Source organism: Myotis davidii, unplaced genomic scaffold (genome assembly GCF_000327345.1).
Source record: "Myotis davidii unplaced genomic scaffold, ASM32734v1 scaffold158, whole genome shotgun sequence".
NCBI lineage: Eukaryota > Metazoa > Chordata > Mammalia > Chiroptera > Vespertilionidae > Myotis > Myotis davidii.
Genome location: NW_006289390.1, coordinates 403255 through 420923, shown reverse-complemented (window position 1 = coordinate 420923; position 17669 = coordinate 403255). Strand labels below are relative to the sequence as shown.

Below are 17669 nucleotides of genomic sequence, written 5' to 3'. Positions count from 1 at the left end.
AGAAAGGGCGAATAGCGAAATTAAAATATTTCTCCTAAGCAATTTCCTTTCAATGTGCATGAATCTGTGCACCAGGCCACTAGTATTTCTATAAAATATATATTAACATAAGAAGCTTAAAACAATTTTGTTCCAAAAAATTTAGATGTACTTAATTTACTGATAATTTATACAAATGCACAATAAATTGTTAGATGTCTTCAACTGGTAAGAATCATTTTCTGAGTAGATTGGATTACTGTTGTGAGGGGCAAACAATATATTTCTAAGGTCAATTTCTGTTTTCAGATACCTCTAATACCACAAAAGTTAATTCTCACTTGCATATGGGTATAGCAGTATTTTATTACAATAAAAAAATAAGGAGAGGACATCATCAAGGTACTTTCTCTCTCCTAGATTCACTTTTTTAACCTAAGAATGTTTTTTAGAAAGTTTTAGGAAATTAGAGACACAGACATTTTTAAGAAAAATAAATAATAGAATTATTTAAAAAGTACAACTGAATTTCTGCACTAAAAATTAAAACTCTTATTTTAAAACTGAAAAATTCCTTCCAGAGAAAATTGAATGACAGTTAATAGTGAGCAGCTTTGTAACCTCATTGGTCAAATGTAACAAAGTAATATAAGATTTTCATGTACTTTCATAATTAAAAAAAGTAAGTTGTTCTTAGCATTTTAATATCCCCTAAAAACATTTCTTTGTAAATTAGTGACTTGTGTATGAAATACGGAAAATCCTATTTAAATCCTAGGAATTGTGCTGGGAAACAGTTTTGTGCACATGGCTATCGGTGAAATGGAGTCACTGCTTATTTCATCTTTTGGCTACACCTAAGACCTCCTCTTTGTCTTTAAGTTTCTGTATTTTCACTACAATGAGTTTAAATGTTTACTTTTTGTTTACATTGTTCAGGATTTGTTGTGCTTCCTGACTATGAGGATTGCCCTTCAACAATTCAGGGAAATTCTCAACCAATATCCCTAAAATTCCTTCAAATATTTTTTTGTGTGTGTTTACTTCTAACAGATATTGCAATGTTGGTATTTGTTACCAACTAGGCCACTTCTTAAAAAAATATATGTTTTTATTGATTTTAGAGAGAGAGAAAGGAAGGGGGATGGAGATAGAAAGAAACATCCATGTGAGAGAGAAGCATCAATTGGCTGCCTCCTGCATGCCCCCTGACCAAGGATGGAGCCTGCAACCTGGGCATGTGCTCTGACTGGGAATGGAACTGGTGGCCTTTCAGTGCATGGGACAATGTTCAACCAACTGAACCATACTAGTCAGGGAAGTAGGGCCACTTTTATAATAATTTATCCATTTCTATTTGTGTGTATAAATTCTAAATACAAGCTGTCTGAAGACGACTGTGATGTCAAATTCTCATAGAATATATTTCCCTCACCACACTAAGCCCAGGCCAAGACAGAAAACACTTAGTTGACTCCTTGTATAGATAATAGATTTTCTTCTATTCTTTTATTGGGGTGTTACCCTTCAATAGTCTGGCTAACTATGAGATCTTAGATATAATTTATTGCCTTGACTGAGTCCACAGTTCCTGTTCTTGGGTGAGCATTAAATTCCTAGTCAGGCTACCCAATCTGGCAACTTCCTTTGGTGCAGTCATCTTTTATTCTTGGCCCCTGAAGGTTTTCTTTACTTTCTTGGAAGCTCAGCTGTGCATTTGAAATGCTTTACACAGATTTTTACATGTTCTGTATGTCAGATTTATCTTGTCCACAATTTACCTAAAACGAATTTCCCTTGACAATCTCACCATAAAGATGCAATAAATAGATGAGATTATAAAGAAAGTTCAGTAAAGAAACAGCTTAATTAGTCATTATAATGGGTCGCCCAAAACTGAGTGATTTATCATGGGCAGAGTAGCCCGAAGCTCTCTTATTGTGGGGCCATCTCAGATACAGCTTATGCAAAAGACAATTATCAAGACACATGATGGTTGGTACTCACCTGGGAAACTGCATTCCATTCCGTTTATTAGAAATTCCTACTATTTGACATGAGCAGGGATTATTGCCACTGGGCCACCCATAATGTATCTCTTACTGATTCATCATAACTTTCTCTGTTGTGGCTGTTTAAGCCTTTTTGCACTTTCTAAGCTCCCAGGCAAATCCTGTCTCTTCTTTCTCAACACCCTTAGCTTATGATTTCTGTGTGGCCTCAAGTCAATATATTATCTCTGCTTTTGTTTAAATTCACTTTAAAGTGTAATACTTATAAATGTGAAACCAGTGGAAATTCTGCACTGGGTATCTTTGTAAAGAAATCATTATCAGTTCTAAATTGCCTGGCAAAGAACTATAATAAATTAAAAGTTATGTAATATATTTTCAAGGGATGAGGACTTAGAGAAACCACTAAGAACCAAAAGTGACAAGAATCCTGGCAGCAAAGGCCTTGTAGAGTTTGATATGCATCCACATTCTGGGAACTGAGGGCCCTAGGGAGCAGTGATCTGCAGATTTATTAACCTGGCCGGGGATGCTAGAAAGAATATCATTTCTGCTGATTCAGCTCCAGGCTGGGAAAAAAACCAAATGTGCTGCATACATTGTTGCTTGAACACTCACCACCCTTACCTGGGGTGGTCATAGTTTAATGCAAGATCTTGGTCCTTCTGCCAACTATCCACCACTTGATAAAAGTTCCTTTGTGAAAAAAACCAATTTATACTCCATAGTAAAGAAACCTATACCTAGAATGTCAATTATTTAAGTAAAAAAATGATTGGGTAAAATTGACAGTGTCATTAATGTTGTTTTACATCTTTCATCATCTCAACCAAAGTTAAGACTATTTTATGTAAAAAAAAATCAAATCTGAGTGACTTGAATTTGGATGTAGTCCAAACCTGTGTCTCTGATGTTATTCTTTATGAAGAGGGGAAAGAAACAGCTTGAGGTGAATGACATGAATATAAAATAGCACTACCTTCATTCAAGTGTTTTGGTTGAGCTGTCAAGGGAAAACAATGCCTAGGGTGACGACTAGCTGCAAAAATTAATTATGGCCTTTTATAAAGACAGAAATGTAGGAGTAAAAAATCTGCACTTTTATTATTTATCTTCTTAAAAGAAACAGTTTGAAACTAGACAAAGAATAATGATTGAGTGCCTGGAGTAGAGTTTTAAATTAGGGTGGGTTAAGAAGGACATACAGGTTATTCTGATCATATGCTTTCAAAAGAACCCATCTTTACAAGAACAAAACACTTAGGAAAAGTGATTAATTGATTCCTTCACTTACTGTTTCTTGTTTATTTTTAGGAAATAGCCATAGTGTTGGATAGATTTAGTTCTAAAATCAGGCTTATGTACATCAATAAGGTAAATGCCAGGTGGCATCACTGCACTTGTTTTATTAACAAATTATGGCATAATCTATTTTTATGAATGGGACTGGGACTTTTAAACCTTTATTTACTTATTAAAATTAGAGAAAAATAAACCCACAACCTTTACATAAAGGTAGGTCAGTAAATGTCTCTTATATATATGTTTACAGTTAGAAAATTTAAGGATTATAAAGATAAGTAAGTCAGTGCTGCTATTACAAGGATGCTTATTATAACTGCAATAGAAGGCAAAGTAAAGGAAGTGGTGTGGGTTTTAAGGAAAGATGGTAATATTTGGGAGAACAAGGACTTTTTAAAGAGAGAATAGATCCTATTAAATATTGATCGGATGAGTAAAGAAGCTAATGAGAATATAAATGTCATAAACACTAGTACAGTATGATCAATTTGAGACTTGAAAATGAATAAAGTTTGGTCTTCAATCCACAATCAGATTTCATATTAGTCCTTTATGTATCAATGGTTCATACAGTATTCAGGTTTCTTTTGAGAATAGAGCTGATATGTATTACCTGAAACTATTATTATGAAGCTGTGTTTGTTATATTGAGCACTGCCGTCAAGCTAAAGACCTGCAATGGCACACGATTACAATATGAATAATTTTGGTCTCCTTCCCTTTTTAAAAATATGTTTTTATTGATTTGACAGAAATAGGGAGAGAGAGAGAAAGAGAGAGAGAGAGAGAGAGAGAGAGAGAGAGAGAGAGAGAGAGATCAACAAGAGAGAAACATTGATCACCTGCCTCTTGCACGCTCCTTACTAGGGATGGAACCAGCAACCCAGGCATGTGCTCTGACTGGGAACACAACCAGCAACCTCTCCATACATGGGATGATGTTCAACCAACTGAGCCACACCAGCCAGGGCTTGGTCTCCCCCTTTTTTTTTTTTTTAAATAGACAACTGTTTTATTTAAAAGCTCCCTCAAGGATGCTTGGTCTCCCTTTTTAATTAGATTTCATGTCAGCTGGAAATTCCTCTCCCAGTTATCATGTTGCCGAGAATTCAGTGACATGGAGAAAACAGTACTACCTATTTGGTGTTAAATGTTGGACATTTATTGTAATGAGGGCAGTCAATCTCACTAATCCCTTTCTTCTCCAGAAGTGTCAAACTCCCATATGTCCCCCGAATGCTGATTTTAAAGATGCTTCAAAATATTTTATTATATACAAACAACAAAACATTAGTTTGTTTAGTTAGTTTTCTTATAAAAAGAAAAACATAAAGCACAGGGCTTTTGTAAACAAGCTGTGGACTTAAACTACAATCTTATAAGATAACAGAAGGACCTTTAATTTGGAGCATGTGATGCACAGATAGGGAGAGGAAAGTAAAGAGCCAAGACTAAACAGAACTAAGGCTGCTTTTTAGAGTGAGAAGAGATTTGGGGAGAAGATAGAAAATTAGAGCTCTCATCAAATATTTTAAGAGAAAGAAGTACACATATGCACAAACACATGTGTATATATGTATATATGTACTTTTTATTCTCTTCTATACTTGGAGATGTTAGAAATTATAAAAGCTTCTAATTAGGACAAAATCTTTTCTAAGGGAAAGACAAGGGAAGAGAGTTGCCCATAAAGGCAATGGTTACTTCTCAAAGTAGCGATCTTTCTCTCACCAGAACTTCCCAGGAGAAGCCGGCTCATGGCCACTAAAAGATGTTGAGGTAGAGTTCTCTGGGCTCTAGAATCATATACAGACTTAAAAACGCTGACTATTGTCAGTCACTGTAATAGACACCACTGGTGCCCTGCCCATGCTTTCCCTCTTACCATGTCAAAGCATACTTGCTCAAGACTTCTAACTGCCAGCACCTGAATTTCCTTAGCTCAGGGTCTTCTCTGATTTCTAGAACCCCCTTTGCCTTTGGGGGCGGGGTAGTGGTGGGGAGATCAGGTCAGAGAGCCAGGGGATTAGTCCCTTTCCCCTCAGCAGCCTCATACAGTAACTGACAGGAGCTGGTGCAGAGATACCTGCTCCACCAGTGAGATGATTCTGGCATCTGGTTCTGCACCAGCTCCAGTAATTAGTTTACACTAATTTCACATGAGATTAAGCCCCTTTCACCCATAGTAATTTGCTAGATAAATGCACCTTTTATTGGCTGCATTTCTCCACTCTGCCTCAAATGTGTTTTTCACTTAACAAATCAATTAATTACACAGAAACCTTGTCTGAAGGTCTGCTTCTGGGGGAAACCAAATCCAGACAGTTTCCAATGCAAAATAAGCTACCAGTGTGGTCGTGTAATCTGCAACATAAGGCACACTTTGGTTGCCTGTCCCAAGCTTTTCATCTGTTATATTCTGGGTCCCTAATCTCTATGTATAATCAGGAACTCAAGTTGTGCAATTTACTTTTATTTGAATGTCTAAATTTGGTTTAAAATGTTTATTGTCTTATCTAGAGAAACAGGAATTAATCAGTACCTTTATTTAATAAATTATTTATATTCCTGAAACATGATTTCCCCCTTCACACGGTCTTATATTCTTTAAGGATACCCATTTTTAGTACTGGGTTGCTATTGTTTCTTTATTCAGCTTTAATACAAATAATAAAAATAATTCCTGGAATTGAACATGGTGGCCGGCAGGACAGCAGTGAGGGAGAGCGTGTGAGTAAAGGAGTGAGAGGGGCATGTGTGTACATGTGTGTGTTGTGTGTGGGTGAGTGAGGGACATTAGATCTCACAGGAGTCTCGGGGGCTGGTGGAAAGGGCTCTCCTGGACGCGGGCCCCTTGCTATTGCAGAGCGCACTCCCAGGCTGGGGAGGATTGAGCCCGGAGCCCATGCCACCTTGAAGGGAGTGCAACAGAGGCCAGAAGTGCAGCAACACCAACACCCACACTGTCCCCTGCCACCACCAAGCACCTGCGCGGTGAGCTGCTTGCCTGCCACCCCTGCAGTGAGGGGTCCCTACCTTGCTGCTGGCTCCCAGTAGTGATTGCAGGCCAGAGAGACTTCCCATGTTGCACCCCCCCTCCATCAGGACCCCGTGCACCCAGCTGCCATACACCAGGACTCGGCGCTTCAGGAACCCCCACGTGACAACACCTGATTGCTGTGCCAGCACCCCGTGTGCCAGGACCCAGCATGACAGGACACTGTGGCCGTAGACACTGTGTTCCAGGTCCTTGTACCCAGAACTGGAGCTTCAGAGACCCTGCATACCAGGACCAAGCACACCCAGTCACAGTGTCTAGAATCGATGTTTCTGGGACCCCTGCACACCCAGTCCCCATGTGGCTGGACACAATGCTTCAGGACCCCACATACCAGGACCCCAAGTGCCTGATCCTGTGCACCAGGACCCTGCTGGAATCACACACCAGAAGAAATATGCACATGTCCCCACTCACCCGAGCACCTGTAGTGGAAAAGAGAGGAGCTGGATCCATAGGGGAAAGGAATACAACTCAGAGCAGAGACAAAGGCGTGAGACTTAAGTCAGACCTGGATTCTGGGCTAAGAAATCACAGAACATTGGACTGCTAGGGGCTTCAACTTCTCAGACCTCAAGCAGGTTGCCCAGGGTCAAAATGGGATCGCAACTCACATATCATAGAAACTAATACAAAAGAGACAGTAAAAATGGGGAAACAAAGAAACACTACCCAAAGGAAAAGAATGAGGAATCACCAGAAAAGGAATGAAATGAAATGGAGGCAAGCTATTTGTCAGAGAAAGAATTTAGAGTAACGATTATAAGGATGCTCAAAAGGCTGGATGAGAAATTTGCCAACATGTGTAAGAATCAAGAGGAAATAAAGAATGACATAGCTGCAATAAAGAACACAATGGAAGGTTTCGACAGTAGAGTAGAAGAAGCAGAGGACCGAATCAGTGGGTTAAAAGACAGAATAGAAAAATAATACCCAATCTGAACAGCAAATGGAGAAAAAAATTAGAAAGAAGGAGGAGAGTTTCAGTGAACTTTGGGACAACATGAAATGAAGCAAAATCTGTATAATAGGGGTGCCAGAAGGACAAGAAGAGGAGCAAGGATTAGAAAACATGTTTGAAGAAGTGAAAACTTCCCTAACTTGGGGGAAAAAAAGGTCACACAAGCACAGAGAGACCCAAACAAGATGAACCTAAAAAGTCCTATACTAAAACATGCCATAATTATAACGGCAAATGTTAAAGACAAAGAGAGAATCTTAAGGGCTGCAAGAAAGAGATGGAAAGTTACCGACAAGGGATCTCCCATTAGACTATCAAATGATTTCTCCACAGAAGCACATCAGGCCAGAAGAGGATGGAATGAAGCATACAAAATGATGCAAAGAAAGGGACTGAATCCAAGAATACTCTATCCAGCAAGGCTATCATTCCAAATTGAAGAGGAAATAAGGAGCTTCACAGACAAAAACAGGCTGAGGGAGTTGATTACAAGCAAGTCAGCAATACAGACATGCAAAAGGGACTGTTGTAAAAAGAAGAAATAGAAAGGGAAGAAGGAACACAGGCATAAAGAATAAAAATGGCTACAAATAAGTACTTATCAAAAATAACCGTAAACATAAATAGATTAAGTGCTCCAATCAAAAGACATAGGGTGGCTGAATGGATAAGAAAACGTGACCCATATAAGACGTCTTGAAGATATCAAGAGAGAAATCTACAATAATACAATCAGAGTAGGGGACTTTAATACCCCATTGACATCACTGGATAAATCCTCTAGACAAAAAATCAGTAAAGAAATATAAATCCTATATGACTCACTAGATCAAATGAAATTATTTGACATCTTTAAAACATTTCACCCCAAAGCTACAGAATATACATTCCTCTCAAGTGAACACAGGACATTTTCAAAGATAGACAATAAATTGGGACATAGGCAAAGTCTCTTCGAATTCAAGAAGATAGAAATTATAGTTGATTTCTAATTTTATGCCATTGTGATCTGAGAAGATGCTTGATACGAATTCAAGAAGCATGCTCTTCTTTAATCGTAAAGACATCTTGCAAGAAGCAATATAAAAATCATCCTAATGCGATATAGGTGAAGAGGTTAATCCTCTGCTTTCATTAACAAACATATTAAATAAACATAAGCATTAAGTGATAAAGCTGGGACTCTAGCCCAGGTCTTTTGAGTATAATTTTTTTATGTTTTATATTATACCCTGTTGCCTTCCTTAGGCCATAGCAATAAAAAAGACATGCTTCTGACCAATATTAATCTATTTCTCATAAGAGCAAAATGAATAAAACAGATCTATGTGAGAGTGACCTCTTTATCACGTTAGTATTTGATGATGCCCAACTTGTTTATGAGAATAACTAGATTTCTCATAATGAAATAGGATACAGTTCCTTCTCTTCAAATAATCTCCTGTCTGAACAGGGAGGTAAATAGCTTATATGCAAGGTACTGTTAATTCCAATTTGCACTAGAATGGGTCAGGGGCACACAGATGGAGAATTAGGAGGTAAAATGTAACCCATCCACATTTAGGTTTGAAAATTCTTTATATATACATATCAAAGCTAATTAGCATAAAGGCTTAAATGATTTGAATTCAGTTTTGTACAGCTTGTATTTTAGTAGGTGTATATTTAAAATGATAGTTCAAGTACATATCCTAAATTTAATGCCAATCCAACTCAATAAAAGAAATAATTTTATTTACGTGACAAGCTCAAAGTGATCAATTAAAAGTTCAACTATGTATAGTATAATTCAGTGTTAAATACATTTTATGATGTTCTCTTTGAAATGGGAACTCTGTAAATGGTAGGACATAGAGTTAACTTTCTATCAATCAGAATATCTCATTTCTTGAGATATTCCTGATTGGGTATGTCATCACTGAAAAATAACTTGGCTTATACAGAAAATTTGAGGGGGCATATTTCTAAGCAAATAAATTGTTAAGAGGTGACTGTAAAATGTCCTGTGATCACATTTGCAGGTAACACTGGGTTAAATAAGGTTTAAGAAGTTTTTTGCTATGTAAGTTTTTAGAGATTTTAACATACTAAAGTACACTAACTCCCAAGAGCCAGATAGATGTGCAGTTCTGTACAACAGTTTGTTAAGGTTGGTTAAGGTCATCCTTCCAAAGCATTATCTTCACTCACATCTTTCCTTAGCTTTAACGTACATTTCAAGCATTAGTCATTTTAATGGCATGTTCTTATTTCTCCTCAGTGTTGATCATTTGTACCCACAGAAAAGACACAACCTAAACCACCTGAAGCATATTTAAGATAAATTCTGTCCATAATTTTTGTGGTAGCACCTCATTATTTTGCAACTTCAGCTAGTAACTTTTAGGTCATGAGTTTCTAAATTTGCATGTTTGTAGTTATATTCAACAGTTGAAATTGTGATTAAGTAAATATATAAGACATCTGGATGCAGAGTTATTTCTCTTTTATTGCAGTAGTGTGTTTTCTTTGCATTTAAATGTATGTGTTATGTCCTACTTCAGACAATTTGGTATGAGAGGCCAGCTTCCTATGCAGTGGCTTCAGAGAGAGGAAATAGATATAAGCAGATATCCTGTCTCAATAAAGGAGTAAAAGCTTTTCTGAGTAAACGCTTCACATTTGTTCAAATGATTAACTCCAAAATCACTTTAAAAAACAAACAAATGAAAGGTCATAACTGACAGAGAAAAGGCAGAAAAAATATACCTCTCCCTAATAAATGGGATTCTCCTATTGGGTGTTGGTATGTAATATTTGCATAGTAATGTCACTGGGTAGGTCTTTTGCCCATATTATTACATAAGATAGTAGAAATTTAAAGACTATTATTCATAATAACTGACAATTCTGTTAACTGCATAAAAATAAATTTTGTTGTTTTTTTTAAACCCCAGTCAGATCAAACTTCACAAAATTGTAATAAAAATAATAGAGACTATGAATGCCCAAGTAAAGTATATATCATGATGTTTGGCAAAGTAGCCATTTAATAAATGCACTTAGTAAACAATATCTCATTATTACTACTTGGATATCCTATATAATAAAAGCCTAATATGCTAAGTGTCTGGTCTTCTGGTAGGCCGTTCACCCAATCAAAGTATAATATGCTAATGATATGCTAAGGCTGCTAAACTGCTCGCTCTCATGTGCACTGACCAGCAGCGGGCAGACAGTCGACCGGTCAACCAGTTGCTACGATATACACTGACCACCAGGGGGCAGATGCTCCAACCTGTAGGTTAGCTTGCTGCTGGTGACCCGCCGATTGGTACTGGAGTCCTCCTGCGGTCCCTTCCCAGCTGACCAACCTCCTGCATCCCTCCCTGGCCCTGATTGTGCACCAGTGGGGTCCCTCAGCCTGGCCTGCGCCCTCTCGCAATCCAGGACCCCTCAGGGGATGTCAGAGAACTGGTTTCAGCCTGATCCCATAAGCCAGGTCAAGGGACCCACTGGTGCACAAATTTGTGCACTGGGCCTCTAGTATATATTTAATTTGTTTTATTGTGTGGCCCCCCTCACTGAAATACAAGCTCCATGAGGCAGAGAATTTGCTGAGCTTACAGCAGTGTCTGGTCCATAATAAGCACTGAATAAATATTTGTTGTGTAGACATCAAATACATAAAGTTATATGCTGTTATGTATGACACATAAAGTATAAAGATTAAGAACATATGCTCATTTAGTACACTTAGTCACAGGGATGTCCCCCTTCCAGTCCATTGTCTATGTTGTCAACTGAATTATCTTTTTAAAATACAAATTCCATCCTATGTAAAACCTCCAATGACATGTAAATATTATGATGAATTTAGAACTCCCAGAGAAAGCCTTTGAGCCCTTCATAACCTGTCTGCCATCTGGCTTCTCCTCCCCCGGCGCTGGAGGTCCCAGCCCTGCACATGAGGCTTCCTCCCAGAGCTCTTCTCTGAACACGGCTTGAGTGCGTTCTCCCAGCTTTTCTTCCTGGGAATGCTGACTCGCCTTTCGATAATTTGCTTTCATCTTTAGTACACCTCACCACATGGTGCTGCATTATTTGTGTTCTTCTGTTCTCCTTTACAATTGAAATTCCTTCAAGGGATACACTGAAATCAATATAACTTTATATATGGTGCTTGAAGATTAGTAGATAGTGAATACATGTTTGTTGAGTAAATGAGCAAATGGATAAGTGTTGTGTATACTTGTAAGAAAGGAAAATGAATGGTGGGGTGGGCAGAGACAAGAGAATTTGTTTCTCTTGTGTTACTTGCAAAATTTTTGCATTATTATATCATTCTATAATACTAGAATATTTGACTTTAAAGTTTATATGATAACAATCAGAAAAAATCAGCACAAAACTAATTGTAAAAATAAAATTCATATGTATATATCTCCCAATATGTATTTCCAATATACACCCTGTTGTCTTAAAGGAAGGACACAGGGCAAGTACAGAGACAATTTCAGCCTGGACTTTGGAAGACTATAACAATCATGTGTTAAATATGACTCTTCAAATAGAAAGCAAACTTCCTATGTATAAACTATGTAAAACTTATCCCCCCGCCCCCTTTTTTTTTTGTAAAAATGACACCGCTTTAATTTCCTTCAATCTGATCTTAAACTTGGCAGCAGTTTTATATGAGCTCAGAGAAAATCTAGACAATTGGCAGATAAGTCCTGCACATTGATGTGGTTAATCTCAAGGAGAGGATTAGGAATGAATCTGCTCCATTCTCTCTCTAAATGCATCACTTCATTTACTAACAGGTAGTACACTCAATTACTAAACTGTTTAATATACATTCCCTAGAATTTATAAGGTGTAGTTATATTTATAATGCTTACAAGACTCAGAAAATATCCTCAAAGGCACTGTTGGATGTTTGGCTTCCATTTTGTCAATCTCACTGCCTTTTAAACTTTTAAAAAGCAGCTGCAAAATTCGACTGAAATAAATTATGAAGTTATCTTCTCTATTTCTATTTAACGAGGACTATTATTCACCTATCCCTAGACCATGGTACATAAGTATGTGCAGCTGATTTTTATTTAAGGCTAGGAAAACTAATTTATTTTATATATCTAAAATTATCAAGCAGATTTTCCTTCATCTTTTTAAAAGAAGCTGAACTTTTGAATGTTCGAATCAACAACAAAATGACAACTATTCTAATAAGTGTTCTTGTAGCATCGACTAAAACAAATTTAGTTGAACACAATTAAATCCTATAATTCACAATTCTAAGATAAAAGTACTTGCATTCAACAACCATATTTTTCTTCTTTTTTAAAAAAATATATTTTATTGATTTTTTTACAAAGAGGAAGGAAGAGGGATAGAGAGTTAGAAACATCGATGAGAGAAAAACATCGATCAGCTGCCTCCTGCACACTCTCTACTGGGGATGTGCCCGCAACCAAGGTACATGCCTTTGACTGGAATCGAACCCAGCTCCCTTCAGTCTGCAGGCCAACGCTATATCCACTGAGCCAAACCAGCTAGGGCCATATTTTTCTTCTTAAAAAAATTATGTTTTGCTTTCTTTACTTTTCCTTTTATTTTAGCATTTTTACTCTATAAGAAAATGAGGAGTAGCTGTAACCATGGTAATTGTTGCTAAGAGACAATCAGAGAACCCTTAAAACGCCCACTGATTCCCATTTGCACCAGCCTGACCGAAATCTGTAAAGTTGTTTCTGTTTTCTGTGAAAACAACAAACCTGGTGCATAATGGGATTTGCACCTTTAAATCAGTTCAACTAAAAAAGGAAGATTAAAGACGTAAAATCCCCCTTTTTAAACATAGCCTCATGCCTTTTAAGTTTCTCCTTACTTTGTTGCAGCTCCTGCCCTAGCCAAGCTCCTATGCAGAAGTTGCTTTACGGTGATGCAATAGCAGCAAGCTCTGCCAGCACTACAGTGCGGGAAATTGCTCAGATGATTTCTTTGCTGTAGTAATTTATCTGAGTGCCCAGTTTGTTCCCGTTGCATCTCACTCATTGTTGCTTTAATATATGGAAATAAAACTCCTGTGCTTTTTACAGCCTATACAACGAACTCGAGAAAACCTGAATTTCCAATCATCTCCGGAGGGTGAGATTCTGGATAGGAAAGCTTCACCGATGATGGAGGGCTTACCCCCGGAAACTTCAAGTGCTTCTGGGTGCTCTTCCCTTAAGTCCTGCCTGCGTCTTCATGGGAAGCTCATTCAGACTTTCATTTATTCCACAATTATTTCTTGATCCCCTTTCATCACTGGGAATATATTGATAAATGATAAACATAGACCCTGCTTTGATGGGGAGAAGATTTCAACAGCAAAGGCAGAGCACGAAACGAATGCAATACAATCAATCCTTCCTGCTGCCTCTAATCTTCACAGCTTCACCTTGGCCCTCCACCCAATTCTTATGCCATAGAACTCATCTCCTGGACTTCCTCAGACTACCTGGACTTTGCAGTTTCTGTCTAGAACACTCCTACCCTTTTTCCATTCCTGGGAAAATACAGTGCATTTCTGACTGTTGTGATTATACTTATCACTGCATCTTCTGGATTTCTGATACATTTGGTACTGATTCTGTGTCTGAACCCAACACACAGTAATTATGTATATTTGTGAGTTCCCGGTATAGGGACCATGTTTTGCTCATCTTGTTACAGCCTGCAGTGCCTGGAATGATGTCTGGTACATAGATAGATGTTGAATGAATAAATAAGGAGTCAAGTGCAGAGTTGTCCCATCTCCTGCTGTTGGCTCATTCCTACTATCAGAATGTGTGTTGCTCAATCCTGCTCTAATTGATACTAATAATTAAAGCTATTATCTCCAATGATCATGTCTCTTCTATAAGGACTACTTAACTGAAGCTAGCTTTTCTCTTGGTGTTCCTTTTTGTCACTTACCTCTTTTTGCTTTTTTAATGTTTTTTAAAAAAAGATATTTTATTGATTTTTTTTTACAGAGAGGAAGGGAGAGGGATAGAGAGTTAGAAACATCGATGAGAGAGAAACATCGATCAGCTGCCTCCTGCAAACCTCCGACTGGGGATGTGCCCGCCACCAAGGTATATGCCCTTGAACAAAATCGAACCTGGGACCTTTCTTTAAAAAAATTTTATTTCAGAGAGAGGGAGGGGGAGGGAGAGAGAGATATAGAAATATCAATGATGAGAGAGAATAATTGATCAGCTGCCTCCTGCACGCCCCCTACTGAGGATTGAGCCTGAAACCCGGGCATGTGCCCTGACAGGGAATCAAACCATGATTCACAGGTCGATGCTCAACCACTAAGCAATACTGGCCAGGCTTTCTCCATTCTTTTGATAAACAGCTATTTCATGCTCTAAGGTCACTTCTTGCCATCTTCACCTCCTGTCTGCTTTGTTTATTCGTTACATTCCTTAGAAACATCTATGCTATGTCCCAGGGCCAATATAACTCCAGTTCTCTATCTACTGCCTTTAATGTCATCATCTATCCAACAAGAACTGGCACTCAGAGCAAAATCCCTGCAACAATATGAAACTGTTGATCACTTTCTATGCACTGTATTTCCAAAGGAGAGGATACGTTTATTTTAGTAGTATTTTAGCAAATGCTCTCTGCTTAACCCAAAGTTAACTAGATAAGAGTTACTAGTAGAACAGAAAATGTATCCGTGTTGCTCATCATGTTATCTTCAGCAGAGCACCACAGTGCCTGACACAAAGTGAGAACTCAGTAAGTATTTGTAGAATGAATGAATATACATAAAATGCCACTTGACTGGGGTTTTATTTTTGCTCCTCTTCAGTGCAATACCCCATAGGTAAAATTATATATTGCTTCAGGATCACACACAATCATTAGGAAGTCTTCATGGCAAATAACATTATAAACTTTTAGAGTGAGCAAGACTTTTCAAGATCATCTCAGTCCAGTGTTCCTTATTTAAAGTAAGAAAGGAAAAGAGCCATGGAGGAGTGGCTCAGTTGGTTGAGTATTGTCCCATGGACCAAAAGGTTGCCGGTTTGATTTCTGGTCAGGGCACATGTCCAGGTTGTGAGCTTCATTCTCACTAAGGGTGTGCAGGAGGCAGCTGATGGATGCTTCTCTCTCACATAGATATTTCTCTCCAGCCCCCTTCCTCTCTATCTCTCTAAAATCAATAAAAACATAAAAGTCTACTATAAAAAAAGAATCATGTGTTAACTGATTCACATCCTTTATTTATTTAATTTAAAAAATATATGTATTTTATTGATTTTTTACAGAGAGGAAGAGAGAGGGATAGAGAGTTAGAAATATTGATGAGAGAGAAACATCGATCAGCTGCCTCCTGCACACCCCCTACTGGCGATGTGCCCGCAACCAAGGTACATGCCCTTGACCGGAATTGAACCTGGGACCCTTCAGTCCACAGGCTGACGCTCTATCCACTGAGCCAAACCGGTTAGGGTGATTCACTTACTTTAAAAATAAACAATTAAAGATTTCTTATTCATCTCTGAAAAAGTGAAAACATATCTTTTTTTGAAAAATCATAATTTTGAGGCTACAAGTGAATTGATCGAAGAATGAATTAGAAGAGTACAAGCCAGACCATTGCCCACTGTGACAACTGCCTGCTTCAGAGGATGAGCTGAATGTTCATGAGAGAATCATTTCCTTGACAAACGGGAACATAGAAATCTAGTTGTAGGGCCTTAGGTTTTTCTCATGATGGAGTAAATCTGTGAGCAACCATTAATTTTAAGTGCTATTTTGTTCAAGTAATGTTTGATGCCAGATGCCAGAAAGATAAGGATCAAATTTTTGTTGCTTTTTTGCTATTGGATTAAACTTATAAATCAAAATCTGCTTCTTCGGTGTTCAATTGATAAGGTATTAGAGTACCGAGGGACTCTTCAAGTAGTCAGGTTCAAGATTAAAAATTAATAGATATCTGTAAAAATAAAATAATGTTTGAAAGGCTCCAGCTATAAGTCATTTATTTTGATATGAAAACAATTCATTTGCTTCCAGTTAAATTTAGCTATTATGAGCTAGTCTATAAAATAATTGACATATTGTTAGAGCAAGAAAATGGGGTGAAATGAATAATGCCATTGTTCAACTGATTATATTAATTTAAGTAAAATTTGAGATTCTTTCTATCAATAATTGATAAAAAATTCAACAAATACTAAAAAATATTTTTAGCTATAAGTTTTCAATGTTGTTTTTCTGCAGAGGAGTGGACCAAATTGCTCATTAGATTTTGAGAGCCAAAAATGAAATTTGTTTTATTGAAGACTGATGCAAACAAAATGACAAAAATATAACATAGTTTTGTTATGTTTCTATTGTTTTAAATAACTCAGTGGGGGATATTTATATAATTTTTCCATTTTTTTCCCTATGGTGTAACTTAAGGTAGAAAAATCAATATACTTTAAGCTATAATTTCAAATAATTGTTTTGAAGCTCATGTTTTGAAATGTTTGAATGAGAGTATAGTTAACTGCTATTTTAAGGGGCTGGCCACTCGCTGGCCGGCGCCGTCTCCTGATTGGCCCACCTGGTCACCTGCTGCAGAGGTAGGCCACCAGTGGGGGGTGATGGGGGGCGGGGCCAGTCACTCACCCGCCCTGTCCCCTGATTGGCCTGCCTGTCACCTCCCTCAGAGGGAGGCCAGACTCTGGCTTAGGCCTGCTCTCTGGACCATCAATCGGACATCCCCTGAGGGCTCCCAGACTGCAAGAGGGCGAAGGCCAGGCTGAGGGACCTGCCCCCCACCCCTGGAGTGTACGAATTTTTGTGCACCAGGCCTCTAGTACATTTATAAAAATGCATTAGTTCATGGCATAAAAAGGATTTGGAAAACATACAGAAGATGTAATGTTTCTCTAACTACATTTGTCCATTAACATATTTTGAGAGAAAATTGTGTGAGCTATTTATATTATGTTTTTTAAAATTGATACAAATTGAATTGTCCAAAAAGTAATTATTGACAGTATGCTACTGTGATATGAAGGGTGCCCATCTTTCTAGAAACTTACTGACACATCTCCTTATCTTCATAGTATTAATTTCACCATCTCCTGAGAGAGGGCTACTTCTTTTAAAATACTTTTCTGATCACTATTACTTAGCATTGTACTTAAAAAATGCTTTGATTTCTTGTCTAAAGTTGTTTTCTATGTTATCTCTATTTATTCAAGGTGTTGAACCACAGAGCTATGGAAATGCATGTACAAATTCCTGACAATATCTGGATTAGCTCTTGTGTTTAGATGAATCAGAGGTACAACTAGAAACATTAAAAGTTATTTTGCTTAGTGGTACAGTGAATATA

General features: G+C 37.7%; 1 protein-coding gene across 7 annotated transcripts in view; it reads right to left on the bottom strand.

The window, feature by feature from the left end:
- The window catches only part of GRIA4 (glutamate ionotropic receptor AMPA type subunit 4), a 417768-nt gene that overhangs the window by 111332 nt on the left and 288767 nt on the right, over positions 1-17669 (bottom strand). The window lies entirely within an intron of this gene.